The sequence below is a fragment of the Camelus bactrianus genome, chromosome 26 (genome assembly GCF_048773025.1).
Source record: "Camelus bactrianus isolate YW-2024 breed Bactrian camel chromosome 26, ASM4877302v1, whole genome shotgun sequence".
NCBI lineage: Eukaryota > Metazoa > Chordata > Mammalia > Artiodactyla > Camelidae > Camelus > Camelus bactrianus.
The window spans coordinates 18,455,234-18,473,020 of record NC_133564.1 but is presented as its reverse complement, the minus strand read 5'-3'; the positions used below and the strand labels follow the sequence as shown (position 1 = coordinate 18,473,020).

The 17,787-nt window shown below is 37.6% G+C and overlaps 1 long non-coding RNA gene across 1 annotated transcript; it reads left to right on the top strand.

Annotated features, from left to right (window-relative positions):
• The first annotated feature begins 672 nt into the window (after positions 1-672).
• LOC141575105 (uncharacterized) lies at positions 673-4,908 on the top strand. Its single transcript, XR_012502450.1, has 3 exons — positions 673-802; positions 2,221-2,267; positions 3,750-4,908. It is a non-coding gene; the product is annotated as an uncharacterized LOC141575105 (long non-coding RNA).
• Positions 4,909-17,787: the final 12,879 nt, after the last annotated feature.

Here is a 17,787-nt window from a genome sequence, read left to right as displayed (position 1 = left end):
ATTATCTAATAAAAAATGTTGCTGGTGATCAACGAAAATCATCATGAGAAGGTGCTTCTTGACTCAACCTTTGGAAAATGCTGAGGTAATCACTTGATGCTTATCATTTCTCTTCTTTGCATGTCTCAATTGCACCTATTAAAGTTATTTATCTCCGTGTTTATCTTCATCATTAACTGGGATCTCTGAGGGCAAGGATTGTGACTGTAAATTCTATTGCCAGTGATTACCAAGATACTTTCCCAGAACAGCAGCTCAATAAATGTTTGCTAAATGAATTAAACAGCTTTTGAGTACCTACATTGATTAAGGAATGTGCTCAACATGTTGGCAAAATTCAAATAATCAAACACAGATTCCCAATTAAGAAGAGGACAAATTACAGTAGAAATACTTTTTTCTATAAAAATGCATATGATATACATTTTGTATGTATATTAGGCATATATAATTATGTGTTAATAATAGTAAAGATAAATTACTTTCAACTCAAAATTACACTAAAGTTATTATCTTAAAAGTCAAGGATGTGAATTATTAATTTGCATGTATCAATGTGTGTGCTTGTGTAGGTTATATATAAGCTTCTTAGAGAATTCAAAAATACAGTAAGTGTTGCAGTGACAGTCTAATCTCTGTTTCCATTTACTGAATTCTTCTACTCAGAAATGATCCGTTAGCAGTTTCTCCACTTCTCCACCACTTGGAAATATTCTGTGCATGTGGAATTAAGACTTTGATTTAAGATTTAAGAAAATACTAGAAAAAGGCATGTCAAGGAGAGAGAACTGCAAGAGAACTGGTAAGGCCAGTGAGGTGGGAAAGTGAGGGAAATGTAATGACATTACAGTACAATAAAAAAATAGTAAAAATGAAAAAAATAATATATAGAGGTCCTGACAATTCATAGAAATGAAAATACAAGTATCTCTAAAATGTGAGAATGGTTAAAAAAATGTTTTATTTCATTTTTATTTAAAGGAAAGAACATAAAAGCTACAATGTGATATCATTTTTCAACTCTAAATTGTAATGATCTCAAAATCTGGTAACATTGTGTTGCTACCATGAGGGCAAATGGTGCCCTTCTCCATTGTGGATGGAAGTATAAATTGATATAATGTCTTTGGAAGGAAATTTGCCAATATTCATTAAAATTTTAAATGCATTCACTCTTTGATCCAGCAATTCCACTCCTAGGATATTATCCTCCAGATACTTGCACATAAGAACAATGACATCTATACAAAACACTTAGTGTAACATTGTTTAAAATCACAAAATCCTGGTAGCCTCAATACTCCCATAACAGACTGATCAAATAAACTGAGGACACATTTATTGAAGGAATACTATGCCATCTTCATAAAAAAGAGAGTTTTCCAAAAATTAATCTGAAATGAACTCCAAGATATAGTAGATACAAAAGGTAAGGTACAGGAAATGTGCTAAGTTGTTCCCATTTGAGGGGAGAAAAAAGCATAACGATGGTGTGTACATACACACACATACACACACACACACACACACACCTGCCTATATACATATATGCACACTTGTGTAGGTGGGCTTATAATATCGCTAGAAAAATACAAAACAAATTGGTAAAGTGGTAATTGCCTCTCTGGATAGAAACTGGGTTTCTGGAGAGATAGAAGGGAAAATTTAGTTTCCCTTTATACCTTTTTTATAGCTGTTACATTTTACAATCCTTGAGCCAGAAAATATTTATTGAGTACCTACTAAGTTCCAAATGATTTTCATAATTGTTAGAGATAAAGCACCTACTCTCATGGAGTTTACATTGTACATGTACATGTTATAAAAAGCTTTAAAGCTCGTAAGACGTAATATGATTAATGTAATACAGCTAAAATAAACATAATTTTAAAAATTTCATCTCTGTACATGAATGCTAAAGTAATTATTTTAGCCCTTGCTCTCTTTCAAATCTAAGACTGTTTTAGTTTTTACAATAAAACACAAGCATTAAAATATATTGTTCTTTTTACACTAATTCTAAGTGCAAGTAAAACTCTAAAGTTATCCTTTAAACATTTAACAATCAGAAAGTAAAGTTAAATTAAAAAGTTAAAAGAGATCAGATAAAAGTATCCTAGAGTTTGGATGCTAGATTTACAACTTTAAGAATGAAAGTCTCAAATTTGGTGGACTGAGTCAAAAATTATTACCATGTTGTTTTTTTTTTTTTCCCAACAGGTTTTATGAAGCTGAATAAACATAGGTGACAGCGTAGGTGAATCAAGGTGAGAAAAGAAAGCCCAACTAGAATGGGTTTGGAGGTTTAAAGGGCAAGGTCTCAGTCATGGTCCTAAGGATTTAAGTCTTCATGATTTTGAGGTAGGTTGTTCCAGAACAGGAGGGAGAATACAGTGTTGAGCTCAGTTTGGACAAGTTCAGTTCCAGACGATTTCAAGCCTTAGAAACAGCAGAGGATGGGGATAAAGGACTAGAGAGGAGCAGACGGTTCAGAGTTTGAAATTTAGTTTTTAGAATTATACTCACACATAAGGTAACTATGTGATGACCAAGATTAAGCCTGAAGAAAGAAGATGTACCTTTTGGGATCAAATCTGTAAGAGGAGCCATGAGGAGAGAAAGGGCAGTAAGTGGATTAAGGAGAGAAAAGGACTTGAGACAAAGCAACCAGGGAATCCAGTTTTGTAAGAATAACTTAATGAGGTCATCATGCAGGATGGAGAGCAGATAAAGGGAAAGTCATTCACTAGCTGTGACATCTCAGTTATTCCCTTGAGAAAGGCAAATTTTGGAAGTGTCCTGAGGCTAGAAGGCATTTTTTGGGAAGTTAAATAGTAAGCTACATTGACGACAGAAAGAAAGTAGAACTATAAATTATTATGAGGTCAAAGTAGAAATGACCTAGGATGTTCATCCCACACATTTCTTTCAGATCAGTTAATTAAGATATTAAAATATCTTAACGTGCATATGCTCTGTGGTGTATCAGGAAGCTTGCAATTGCTGAGATAATATTCCATACACTATACACTAGTACTATATTTACCAAGATTGTTCTTGTTTGATTGATGGGATTAAATTCCTTTTAATTTCATTGAGCTGTCTAATTGCTCCATTATCATTTCTATGTATTCCCCCCAAAGACTAGTTTCTTTCTGATAGAATACAAGGAAGTAGTCCACAGAGTCAAGCGAAGTATCAGCGTATCAGCCTCCTTTTAGCTGAAGTAGAAATGTATTTGTTTTTGAGTTATAACTTAGATTGGCTAGGGAGGTGAATTCTGTTAAGTTAAACCACAGAGAAGTTTCATGAATATGAATGGAGGAAATGTTTGTGAGGAGACTTTCCAGTTGTATGCTGAACTCTGAGGGAGGCATAGCAAAGCTTGGCGGAAGTGCCCTGAGGTGGCCTGAATCATCAGTGGCCTTGAACTTTATAGTCCTCAGAACGCCTGGGGACACTGGGCCCCTGTGTGGTTGAGCTAATATAGCAGATGAGGAGGGTACAATTTTGTTCTCTGCTAACTCTAAGCATCCTATCTCTGAGCAAGGAAGATGGTTGTGTTAGTCAGATCTGGAGATGGACAGAGATTACTTAGTTCAGCTTTTCAAAGCTGTATCAACAAAATGGCAATCTTTGAATAACATGGATGTTAAGTTTTGCCACATATTTCAAGAGTATCTGCAAACGTGAAATTTACTCCCATGTTCCTGACTTAAATAAATGTTAACTTTCTGTCTGTGACACAGAGCCTTAATTTGAAGAAGATGACGAAACCAAAAGCAAACAAACAAAATGTCATTTTCTGTAATTAATGGTGAAGTGAATTCAACATGGAAACCAAAAGCCTTCCAGAGCAGTGGAAACTACTCTGTTGGCAAGACCAGAGGCCCTTGTGTGTTCTCTTGTCACTTCCAGGAGTACATGGCTCATTAAGTGCTTCCCAAAGAGAACGGGACACACCATTACTGAGAAATATAAGGCCATTCCTGCAGGCTAACACAACATGTCGTTTACGAGAATGAACAAAATGGAAAAGCTGTCAGTTAGTATCTCACACACACACACACACACACGATCTTAAATTAGGGAATCTCCAAAATAGAAGAAACCAGTTTTTAAAAAGTATGCAACCGAGACCATGTTTTTTGGAAAATTGGCACATTTAACTGAGGTATGCTACTAATTTAATAGATATTGTTGCTGTCAATGATGGTGGTTATTCAACATAAACCATTCCTCCAAGGGAACGCAGTTTGTCTTGTTGTAGTGGTCAGCTTGTTTATTCTCCCTTTATTCATCACGAGAATTGTTCCCAGTATTGGTTTGGTTGTTACTGTTGTGACAGTTACCTTTGTGGAGTCCAAGTTTTCTGATCTATAAAGTTTTCTGATTTCTGGGCTGTAGTTTTTCTGTAACAAGTTCAGGTACCTTTGGTCAAATTTCAGTCCTGAAGTCTTATTTATGGTTAGATAGATTAGCCAGGGAATGCATTACGGTTGGCCTGCTCAGATGTAAATTTAGGCCATTTTGTTTGCTTTTCTTGTAGTAAATAAATGAAACTGAACTCTGCAAAAGACAGTCCCTTATTCTTAAAAATTTGAGGAGTGTTGGACATAGAGACTTCAAGTAATATATACTTGAATAGTAATCCAGATAAATGTGGGGTCAGAAGTAGGTCCTAATCTGAATAAATCTTTATTCACAATGGTTGCTTTAAAAAAAGAAATCTTTATCTAACTTCATCAGTTATTCTCTAATGTTTTCTTGTAAAAGTTTCTTGTGTATGTTTCCAGATATTCTCTTATCATTTAATCAGTTACTATTTTCTTTTCAAACATAAATGGAATTGCACTGTATAGAGGCTTCTGAAACTTGCCTTCCTTAATAAATCTATCTTGCCCATCATTCTGTGTGCAGAGATCTACTTAATTATCTTTAGTGGATGCATAGTATTTTTTTTATGAGTGTTCCACATTAAATTCAGCAAGTCCCCTCTTGATGAACTTGGTGGTTTCTACACTTTTGTGATTATAAATATTTCTGTCTTGAAGATTTTTCCAGATTACATTCATGAACTTGATAATCATCTAGAATATTTCCAGATGTAGACTTGGTGGGGCAAAAGGACAATGGCAAAGTTTTAGAATCTAATTCTAAGATGTGTTGGTATTTCGTTCTTATCTTGCAATTTTCTGGTATTTAAAGATGTATTCTCAAGAAACTATTAAGTATATTTACTGAAATCAGTAAAATCTCGTTGATAATCATTAGCTAATAATATCTCATTTGAATAAAAAATAAACATGAGTTTTATGAATGTGGTAAAAAACACTACTGCATACACAGATGATGAAATTACATCTGAATTTAATAGCAGGGTAACTATTAAATTTAATAGTAGGGCATCTAAATATTATATGCCTCCTAATGTGATACAATATAAAGCATAGTACAACTTATAAAATGTACTTGCCAAGTATACTTACCCTGTGGCTAATGGAATCCTTGTATGTTACTTTCACATTAGAGGATATACAGATGGTAAAGAAAGTTAACTGGTATCATGAGGACCAAAGACAAGTCTGGAAGGTGGAACATTATATAGCAACTCGTCCAGTCTCTTCAACATGTCGATATGATTTTCAATCAAAGAGGGGCTATTCTTCTAGATTAAAATACACCTAAAAGACAAAACAACAAAATGAGAAAGCTTGTCATTTATCATATCTGTGATTTAAATAAGCATCGTTTTGTGCCAGAATACAAAGATGCGGTCAAAAACCAACAGCGACATGTCACAAGGACATTGGAGTCAGCTTGAGAGCACTCCTGCTTGTGAAATTTGGGACAATTTGAGCATCCAAATGAACAGTGACAGAAAAGTATTAGAAAAAGTGGATAAAATACATTCATGAGTCCACACTGGCAGAAAAAAAAAAGAATTAAAGGAGGAAGAAGGAAAGAAAAGTTATTTTTTTGAAAAAAATTCTGACTAATATATTCTTAAAATTACCATATTATAACAACCATCACAAAACCTAATTTTGACAAGGATCGTTAATGAGCTAAAACCATTAAGTGAAAGATTATTAAGATTATTGGGGAGCGCGATAGTCAAACAGCATCAGATTATCAGCCAAACGATATAGTTTACTACTTACAAAGATAAGAGTTCTTTTTAATGGTGAGATCCGGAAGATACCATTTTAATATCCTCAATAGTCAAATTTAACATCCTTAATAACGGGAAAAACTAACAAGAGCTTCCTGACGTGACATGCACATCACCTATGTATTCCTGCCAGAAATGTTTAACCTGAATCTATTTATAAAGAAACCATTGTGCAAATGCAAATTGAGAGATAGTCTGCAAAACAGCTGCTCTTTTAAAAGATTAATATCATAGAAGAACTGCAAAAAAGAAAAGAAGCTAGGTTACTATTCTAGGTTGAAGAGACTTGGTAGCCAAATCTAACCTGTGTGCCTTGATTAAATTTTGAGTTGGAGAAAACAACAACAAAACAACCTAGCTATATTAGGACAAATGGGAAAATTCAGATATGACCGTGTGTTTGATAAGTGCGTCACTGTTTACATTTTGTGAATGCAGAATTAGTAGTGTAGTCAGTGTGGTTTATGAGAAAGTGTGCTGGTCTTTGGGCGATGCCCACTGTGATCATTAAAGAAAAGTGTGATAATGTCTGCAACCAATACTCAAAGGGTTCACCTCTTCCCCTTGCCCCTGCCAGAAGTGTGGCTGTGTGTGTAAGTGTGTAGACAGTATGTTTATGTAGCAAAATGTTACCAATTAGTGAATCTCTATGAGAGGTGTGTTAGTGTATTCATTTGCTGCGGCTGCCATAATAAAATAGCAGATGGACTGAGTGGCTTAAAAAACAGAGATTCATTTTCTCACAGTCCTGGAGTCTGGAAGTCCAGGATCAAGGCGTCAGCAGGGTTGGTTCCCTCTGAGGGCTCTTTTCGTGACTTGCAGACAGCTGTGCTCTTGCTGCCGCTTCACACAGTCGTCCTTTGCTCACACATCCCTAGCATCTCTTCTGTGTCCAGATGTCCTCAACTGGATTGGATTAGAGCCCATCCTAACAGCTTCCTTTTAACTTAATCACTGATTTAACGTTCTGTCCCCCCAAACAGTCATACTCTGAGGTACAGGGGGAAAGGCTTCCACACATGAATTTTGGAGGGACACAATTCAGCCCGTGGAAACAGGTATTCTTAAACTGTCCTTGCAACTTTTCTGTTGGTTTGAACATTTTCAAAATAAAAAAGTTGGGATAAAAAATTAAGGCTCTGGCTGGTCCCCATATACTTCTCTAAAATCAAATTATTTTGAGAATCAGAAATATTTTTGGGATGTGCTTGTGGCTAAATTACTCAGACAAGCTTTATAAAATACTATAGGGAGGATCAACAGAAGCTGAACTGTGTCTGTCAATTCCTATGTGTCAGCCCAGTCTGGTAAAGGAAAACTATTCATTCCCACAGGCCCCCTACACCCCTGTTCCCAAAATAAAAATACCCTGGAAACAGAAGCACAGATTTGAAATTCAAAATGAAAGACTCCAGCATTACATTTTCCAAAAAGTTGTTTCCTCATTAACTTATTAAATGTCTCACTGACGAAGAATGTTCTTCAGGTGACATAGGTCAATATTGTTACCACCATAGACTTCAGATTTTTAAAGTATTTCTGTTTGGGGTTTTCTCCAATTATAATTTAGCTATAAAAATAAACTGCATTCACCTTTCATTTCTAATTTTTCTTGATATTTTTCAGTCTTAAAGCTTTCTTCACCTCAAGTTGTGATTTGTCAGGTTTTATAATCTCCGAGTATGGTCAGTGTTGCCTACATTTGGATGAGAAGCCTCTGGGGAACATCCAGGTTCTGTAGAAAAAGGCCTTGGTGATTCAGGAAGTGCTGTTCATTCCTCTGAGGAAGTATTGAACCAAGGCCCCAGCACAAGAGGTGCTATCTTCTTGAAAATGACATAAAACAGACATCTTAGCTTTCATATGAGGCTCTTTCATAAAAAACATCCAGAAACGACCTCAGTTTCAGATTTCATGAGCAGTCTTAAGATATTTTTTAAAGTATATACAAAACTTTTAATACTTCAGAAGAGAGGAATTTTACTGAGCTCCAAAGATATCTTTAATACCTGATTGCTTTTTAAATTTTTTTGAGTATAATGTTGATATTTTTTACATAAAAATTCCAGAAATTAAAGTATATATGAAGTGAAAATTTATATATAATCCCATCATCCAGAGACCAGAATTGCTGGTATTTAACCAATGATTATTATGAAGTCTAGTAAATTTTTTTAAAAAAGGAAAAAGAAACAGTCTGCCTTTTTTTGGTATAAACTATACCTCAGGATAACTATTACTTTCTGATATATTTGTCAATCATTCTTATCACTTGATTAATACACTTAAAGTTTCTTATTTCCCTCCAGATATGCTTTGTGTTCCACAAATATTAACGTGGGATGTTTTTATTTTTATTTAATTCTAAATTCTTCAAAACGATTTTCGTTTGTCAGAGAATCCTTTTTTCCCTCCATTCTGTCAGGAGTTTTTTAATAGCATGTTGTTAATTTTCTAGACAACGTTTATCACCTGCTAATGATTTTAAATTTATTGCATTATCAGCAGACCATAATCTAGGTAATATGAATCTTTAGAATGTTTTGAGGCTTTCTTTGTGTCCTACTACGTGTACAGATTTTGTTTTAATATTCCATGTATGCTTGAAAATTAATGTGTTTTTTTTTTCTGTGTGGTGAGCATAGAATCCTTTCTATACCTAATATTTCAAACTTTTTTTTTTAAATGGAGGTACTGGGGATTGAACTCAGGACCCAGAGCATGCTAAGCATGAGCTCTACCACTGAGTTATGCACCCATCTCCCTCAAACATTATTTTTAAAGGTTTCTTTCTAAATTTAGGTTCATCTTGAAAATCATACCTGTTTATCCCCAAAACCTAACAAGTATTTTGGTTATATATTTTAATAAAAGTAGATTCAGAAAAGTTTAGGAAAAAACGATCAGCCTTTAGTGTATAATTTATTGATACAGTCACCACCGTAGAAGAGGGTCAACATTCATAACTATACTTAATATACCTCTTGGGTTCCCCCCGCAACTCTATTCTAGCTCATTAGCTTCCAGAGCTGGTCTGATCTCCATTTATCACTTTCCCTAAATCTCTAGAGACACATCATGAATTCTAATCAGTTTTAAGTGAGGTTGGGGAAGGGGGGAGCCCTCTCTCAGTTCAAATGAATTTTATTTTAGCTAATAAACACAAAAAATACAGATCCACAACAGAATGGAAATCATTGAATAACTAGTCTCTGGAGCAAAGTGAAGTTTTAAATCCTATCACCCTATTGATATACTTAGTCTTATGAACTAATAACTCAATAATGACTATTTGTGATTAATTGGGGGATTCTGTACTTGCCGTGGTGGGGACAGAGGTGGGAGAGGAGGGGTATAAGCCATTCTTCTGAGAGGCAGAACTGTTACCTACCTGGCCTCCCAAGTCAGTCAGTCAGTCTCCAGCAAGGATCCTTCTGCCCATTGGTGCTTGAGCCGACAGGAGGAGACCGAGCTCGGTTCAGAAGCAAAGAAAAGCTTTATTCTCTGATCAAAGAACGTAGAGTCACAAGGCCTAGAGAACCCACTCTCCGGGAAGGCAGTGCGTGGGGCTGCTTCACGGGCTCTCCTCAGCCGAGCGGGCGGCGAGGGGGCGGAGTTCCCGCGGGGCTGCGCAGCCGCTGTTCAAGGCTCCCGATCGCATTGCGGCGCAGCCTCTCTGCGCATGCACGCGAGTGGCCTGCTGCCTCCATTTTGGGTAATGCGTCGGGGGCAGCCTTTTCGCACCAGGAATTCTGGTCTGAAGTGAAGGGCGCGAGGCCTCTGCACTCCATGAGCAAGTGAAACTAGACTAAGCACAAAGGATAAAAAAAAGGTTAGAGTTTATTTTATTACCCAGATTCTATTTCCCGGGAATTGTTAATGGGACTTGCCTGTGACGAACCTCTCCGCTGCCTTTTGTCCAGCTCCTCGTCCTTGAGGGGGCGCTGAGACGCTAAGGTGCGTCTTCTGTAACGCTGCCACTGATGCTGGGCGTCATAACCACGGGTCGAGGAGCAGGACTTCTCCTCAGCTGCCTTTGGGTGTGTTTGGTTGTCATCAGGCCATATCCCTGAGTGACCACCAGTTGGTGACAAAGGACACCAGACAGTTTAAGATACATGGCTCAAATACTAGCAGGAGCATAACGGTCACATGTCAAATTTTTCCTAAAAATAAAGGCCTCTAGGTCTTTGGCTTGTAGGCAAGTGTGCCCTGATGTCGAGGCTCACTGCTGTGGCCTGAATATCCCTGGTCACACTTTGCTGTTTTTTGGAAGAGACGCTTTAGGTCAGAGAGAGGTTCACGCCTGTAGTCAAGGGAGTCCTTTGTTCCAGGTTGGACAGGTTGGCTTGGGGGCCTTGTGACTAGAGTGTAATTGTACCCACAGAATGCTCCCTGCAACTTCAGGGCAGATTGGGGGATTAGGATCACCGAGTGGGGGCTATTCCATTTAGGAGCGAGCTGGTCTTGCAGTCGGCCGGTTTTCCAGGTTTTTAGGTGCACCCAGGCTCCTGGCCAGAAGGGGTAGAGGGCCAGGAGGGGGGTGCAGGTAGCACCTGGTCTCCATATTTCATGAGGGTGTTCCTGGTTTCTCCTACCTGGAGGGCACATTTGAGTTGTTCCATTTCAAGGGGACTAAAGTGTCCCTTCTCTCAGGCTTGGGAAATGGGTTAACCATACATGAGTTCAAATGCATTCTCCTTTAACTCAATCCTTGGGGCAGTCAGAAGCAACATAATCCAGTTTTCTTTAGATTCCTAACTACTTGGCTCAGGCCCATTTCAAGATCAGATTGGATCTCTACCTTCCCTGACGACTGGGGTCTCCAGGCTGAGTGCGCTGTCCATTTTATGCCCAGAGGGAACTTGTTATCCCCTTTGTCATTGAGGCACAAATACTAGACACTTACCACTTTGCGGGGATCCTGGAATTCCAAACTTGGGGACTATTTCTCTAAGTAATGCCTCAGCCACTTCAGCTGTCACTTCAGTTCTATCGCAGAGTGTGCCAGTCCACCCAGAAAACATGTCCACTAGCACCGAGATACGTGGCATTGCCTGGCACTCTTGGCATGACAGTGAAATCGACCTGCCAGTCTTCTCCAGGATGTGTTGCTGTGGTCTGAATGGGCCTTATCTAGGGGCCTCCAGGGGAACTGGTGTTGCGGGTGCTCATTGTGTAGGTGAGGCATGTCCCAGCTATTCCACTGATTATGCTTCTTATGCCAGGAGTTGCCATGACCTCAACTAACCAGTTGTATACGGCTTCTCTCCCTCAGTGACTTGCTTGACGAGCCTCCGTGATAGCTTGACAAGCTGCAGTTTGGGGGAAGAATTATTGTCTGTGCTTATTAATAAGCCACCCATGGCCTCCTAGATGTCAACTGAAGCCCCATTTTGGGGCTTTGTCTAACTCTTTGTATAGATTGGGGAATAACTGGATGGATGCCACAGTGTGATTCCTCTCAAGGGAGCAGAGTCCAGATGACTCTGGGGGCTGCACTCTGTGTGTGCGTGTGTGTAGCCCACACCCGGGTATCCAGTTGCTGGGCAGAGCTGCTCTGAATTCAGCTGAAGGCTGCCTCCTTCTAACCCGTCAGTATGTCCTCCCAGTCAGTCATGTACAGGCGAACTTCCCAAAGCCTCTGCTGCTCTCCCACACTGGAGCCTAGCGGATGGGTGCAGGCGAAAAGGCCACCGTCTGCCCCTTCATGGCCACCAAAATTTTGTTACTGATCCTCCCAAGTTAGTCTCTAACAAGGGATCTTCTGCCCAGTGCTGTTCAAGCCAATAGAATGAGACAGCTCAGTTCAGAAGCAAAGGAAAGCTTTATCTTTGAGGTGTGAGTCGGGGCTCTAGAGCACACGCTTTCCCCGCGGGCCGTGGGCGGTGCTGCTTTCTAGGCTTCCCGTCAGCGGGGAAGGGGCGTGGTTCTCGCGGGACCCGCGCAGCCGCACTACTCACAGCTCTGGAGCTCAGTGCGGGGTGCAGCCTCCCGACGTGCCGCCGCCATCTTGATTCCAGGTGTAGAGTGTAGCGTCTGCACACGGCCATCGAGCCGGGGCTCTGGCGCAGCTATTGCAGCTCAGGGGCGCTGGTCTGAAGCACCCGCCAGGTGCAAGTTCTCTGCGTGGCACCTCTATGAGCAAGTGAAGCTAGACTAAGCACAAAGGAAAAGAAAAGGTGTGGCTTTCTCTTATTACTCAGATTCTATTTTTATTTCCTGGAAATTGATAATGGACTTTGTGCGTGACAGAACTATTTCCTTTAAGGTTTGTTCAAGTAGCACCTATTAGCAAGACTTGGACCATACTTTGAGTAACTGTGTACCAATGAATAGTTTTTTGACAGGAAGACTATAATCTCTGGTAATTCCAAGTTTACCAGAGTGTGGTTATTTCCTTCCTTTTATGGGGAAGGGGACAAAATACCCATTTCTTAACCCTGCTACTGATCTTTACAGAACTTTCAAATTGAAATGTGAATGCATTTCCTATTATGAAGTCTGCCTGTAACTTGTTAAGCCAGCTTCCTCATGGTGTTTGCATGAACAGCTCAACATTCTAAGCAATGGCAGCCATGTTGGAAGCGTGAGGCACATATTGGGGAGCCATTGAAGTCTCATTTGATACATGGGTTCCCATCCATTCTGTTCATAGACTTATCATCATGCCATTACACACTAAGCTGCTATTTTTAATGGGGCTTGTATCCTGACCCTTCAATTTAACTGTAGAGGAGCCAGTTTTGGACCCTTTGCTGTATTCCCAATGGGGGCCCAGGGAGGTTTGCTGAGTCACTGAATGATATGTTTACCTTCTGGATCCATGTTATTCTTCAGGCTAGCAATTACCTACTGCACCCTTTCCTTTCATTGAAAAGATCTTTGTTTTGCAGGACAAGGTAGCTTTACTGTTCAGAGAAAAATCAGAGCATTTTCTTCTTCTAATGACAGTGACCGACTATGGTGCTTTCAAGATCAGAATCATTTGTCCTGTTGATTGGGTCAGCAAGAACGTATTTTATCTTCAGGGAAAAACAACTGGATACATTTGTCCACTGAAAAGAGATTTTTTAACAGTATGAAAGAATCTCTACTCAGATCATACTATGTAAACAATTGTTCAGTGATAAGAAAATAGTTAACATGGGGTAATCATCGAATTGTGAAAATCACTAGTCTGAGTTCTGTAGGAGACAGGGTGGCCAGAGAAGAGGCTTTCAGGGACAGGTTAGTGGCTGTTTGGGAATACTGTTTTCATTTTAAATGTAAGTAGATCCTGCAGTCTAGCCTCTGCCTTAAAAAAAAAAATTTGTTATTGAAGTTTGGAGTTGTGGCTCTGTGTGGACTATGGACAGTCAACAATAGGGGCTTACAAGTTGCACTATTACAAAAATGAGTGAAATCCAGGTTCCCATATAGTATTTTTATGTACTGCTGGTTCTGTACTGGAAACTTTTTTTTTTTTTTTAAACTGTTACTTGCTTTTTAAACTGCCTTTTTGTGCCTGGCAAAATTTTAGAACTGACACTACCTAAACATTTGACTCATGCCAAATAATATAGCCAGGGTTTGCATAAACAAAAAACAAACAAACAAAATAAAATGAAATATTAGCAGAATAAAAAGGCAGTTTGATGGTATTAGCGTAGTCCTTTAATTAAGTAAAACTCTTAAAATGTAGTTTTATATTGGCAGAACAGAACCTTTCCAAAAATATCACCCTAATGGTGGTGGTCTTTGAACAGAAGATTAATATATATTCAAGCTTCGTGTTTTTTATAATCATAGAGTTTGGCAATTTTCATTAGCTTTTAAGTTAACAAGGAAAGTTATGAATTGAAAGATTTTGCCAGTTACTCTAGGTGTGATCTTATTTACACAAAGGTGTTCTAAGAGATTGAAGAAAATCTAAGTGTACAGAGTTTCAGTTCTATTTTTGAGCCGTTGCTAATGATGTGGTCTGGATCTCCACTGTTTATCAAGTTCTTTAGATGATGATTAGAAAAAACTTTTAATCTCTCATGATTGTTGGCCTTTGAGAAAACTAAGAATCTGACCCGCCACCCCCACCCCCCAAAAGTTAAAAGTTTCCAAGGATTCAGAGGATCTTAGCATGGGACTATATTTTAGGGATCAATTTCATCAAATCCCTTTATTTCACAGATGAAAAATTCAGGGGTCATAAAAGTTAGATAATCAGTTTACGGTCACTCAGCAAATACTTTGTGAACAGAACTAAAATTCAAGTTTCTTCCCAGGTAGCCTTGTGAGGAATGTATATAATACCTATTTTTAAGTGCACAATTGTCACTTACAGATATTCCCAGAACAGGCCTTTCTATAAAAATACTGGGGTAGAGAAGAGTTATACAGGAGGCAAACCAATTCACTACAAATGAAGCCTCATGGGAGAACATTTGAGTCCTAAAGGAAAGGGAAAGGAACTAAGCAAGAGAGGGAGAAGATACCAGTCTAACATCTCACAAAAGAGGCTTCTACTCCTTAATTCCATGACAGATTTTCTCCCACTAGTGCATTCTGCATATCAATCTCTGTTCCCAATGAAGTATCCGTATCTGCACATTCATCATGGACTATATTGTTTCTAAGGACATTTTTGATACAAGCTAATTTTAGCCATACCTCCTATTTGGATCAACACTGGATGGGGAAGTCAAGTTTGGAAATCAGAGAAAGGGTCATGATGCTGGAGCTGAGAGCATCAGTAGCCAGTTCTAGGGATGATAGGCAATAAGATGACAGGCAATCAGGAAAGCTGTAATTAAAAGAACCCAGGCATTACCAAATAATGTACTCAGCATTTGAATAATTCTTCAGAAACATCTGTTCACCACATCCAATTTCCCTGGTGCACTACCATACCTGGAATCATGTTTTTATTTATTAGCATTAGCTAAAACACTATCTGTAATTATGAAAAATATTTGTAAGCCACTTCTCTCCAGTGCAGTCTTGCCACAGTCATCCTTAATTATATGTCTTCTATTTTGATCCATTATGCAGAATTATTCTTGGACTTTGTATTAAAAAATGCAAATTATGCATTCTGCTAATTACCCTAATTAGACACACATGAATAGTGGTTTCTAAATAAAAAGATGCTTACAAAGGACCTCTGGTATATTTATTTGCAAATTGTTTTGTTGTTTTTAGGAAAAAGAACTCTAGATTTTCTTGTTGCCTTTGCTCTTCAACAAGAGTAAGAGAAATTCAACCAAGTCTCTCAGTAATTCCCTACTCTAATATCCTGCAGTGGGTACTTGACATTTTGATGTAGGGGCTTTGATGTTGCGGTTTTTATACTCATTTTGGCTCAGTCTGAATCACAAACATTGAACTTTTCCTTCAAATGAAAAAGCTTGATATTTTTTGCTGCTGATAAAAATAAACAGAAATCTTGCTGTTAAAAATGGAGACTTGATTTTATCTTTTAAAATTTTATGTGTCCTGAAATGCTACTAAAAACACAGTTATGAATAAAGAAGATGAAAGCTTTCAAAGAATTTTTGAAAAGAGGTAACAACGGTTGAGAGCTTCAGACTAGCACAATGTAAAATAAGGCATTATAAATAACCCTAGCTTCAGCGAGTTTACTGCACAGCTGGAAGACACATACACGCACAAGAAGTATTAAAAGACAGTTCATAATTACGAACTAAGTTGTGTTGCAGGGACTAAGAATGCTACCAGTTCAAAACATTGAGGGCTGGAGCAGAAAAAAATGCTTCCTGATGAAGTGTCTTTCATGACTTCCTCTCCCCACTTGCCTAATTCATAGGTTTATCTCTCTAGGAAAATTACTAAGTTCTCTCACCAAGAATACAGGAGAGTGCTGCAATGAAAAAACAAATCTTTAATGATAAAAAAAATTGTATAGGAAAGATCACTTGGGATCAATTATAATTTTATTGAATGTTATGATGGTATTATGATTGCATTTTTAAAGTTTCCTTATCTGTTAGAGATGCATATTAAAATGTTTATCAGATGATGTAGGTCTAAAATTTATTTTAAAATACTTAAAAAATAGATTTTTGGTGCAATAAATGAAATAAAAGAGCAGAATGCTGATCATTAATGAAATTGAGTAATAGGTTCAGAAAGATTACTGTTCTTTCCACTTTTCTATCTGTTTTATACTCTCCATAGTAGAAAACAAAAATGAAAATAAATACAAAACTTAAAGCAAATGTTATGCTGAAATGCAGGATTAAAGTTAGCAACAAAAATAGAATGTCCTCTGTTCTTACTTCTTTGTCATCTCTTGAGTTTAGCTGTGGAAGGAAACCAGGGACCTGTGCCAATTCTCTATTTTCCTACATACTGTCTGTGTATACATATGACTATAGTAACAACATAAAATATAAAAACTGTGGGATTGTGGAGGGTGGTCTCTGACAACCAGAATCTATTTTTCCTTTCTTCTATAGCCAGAGATACTCCGTTGTTGTTAGGTATGGCCATGTGATTAAGTACTTATCAATGGAATGAGAGAAACTAATCTGTGGCCTTTGTGGGACTGAGTTTTCAAGCCCATTTCCCCCCTGCCCATGGGCTATAACAGAGAGGTGGTGACCACCCAGTCTTAGTCCTGTAAATGATAAGGGAGGAGATGGAAGAACTAAAGAACGGAAGAATCTTGCATCCCTGAATGACCACAGGGAGCAGAGCTGCAACAGTAATCTGGACTGCTCACACTGAGACCATAGAAAAAAGAAATGCAGTTTTAACAACATTTTATGTAAACTAATGAGAGGCATTTAAAAAATTATCTATCCTTATATAAGAACATGTGTATACAAACACATTTCTACAAAAAAAATTACTACAATCCTTAATGCACAGGAAGCTAAACTTATTTTTATGTATAAATATCTACATATTTGAATAGTCACATAGAGAAATTAAATATTAATATTTAAAGTCTATAAATTTTATAGGTAATATGTATGCCTCCATTTTCATACGTGCTTCCATACATTTTAATGTATAGCAATTAAACTTTTTTTCTCTATAGTATTTTGTGATATTATTTTGATGTTCATTGAGTATAATGAACTTTCAATCTTTCAGCCAACTGAGCTTAGGAATCCAGTTACACACACTTTATGTGTTAATAAATCTCATTTGAAGTTCTAAAGAAAGATGTAGCTTTTTGAGTAAAAACATTAATTTTGTGAAACCTAGAGAAATATATACAAAGTTTATTCTTAGCAGGTAATCAAACTTAACTGACAAATGTTTGACATGTTTTTTGCTAGATGAGTAGTCACATAAATACAATGATTGATTTTAGAAGGAAGGAAAAAAAGAACTTCAATTAAAATACAGAATTTCAATTAGAGATACTAACTAATTAGGCTTTCAACAATAATTTTGAAAACCCTTTTAAATGTCCAAATACAGAAGGGTATTTTTATTTGATTTCTATCTTGATCTCAGTATGAAAAAGTTAATTGTACCACACTGGGTTTAAGTGATAAATCTGTCATGAATGGATGATAAAATTTTAAATTGAGAAGATAGTTTTACTGAGCAAACTTTTTGGTTTATTTGTCTAAAAATATTTGAAAGCTTGATTTTATTTT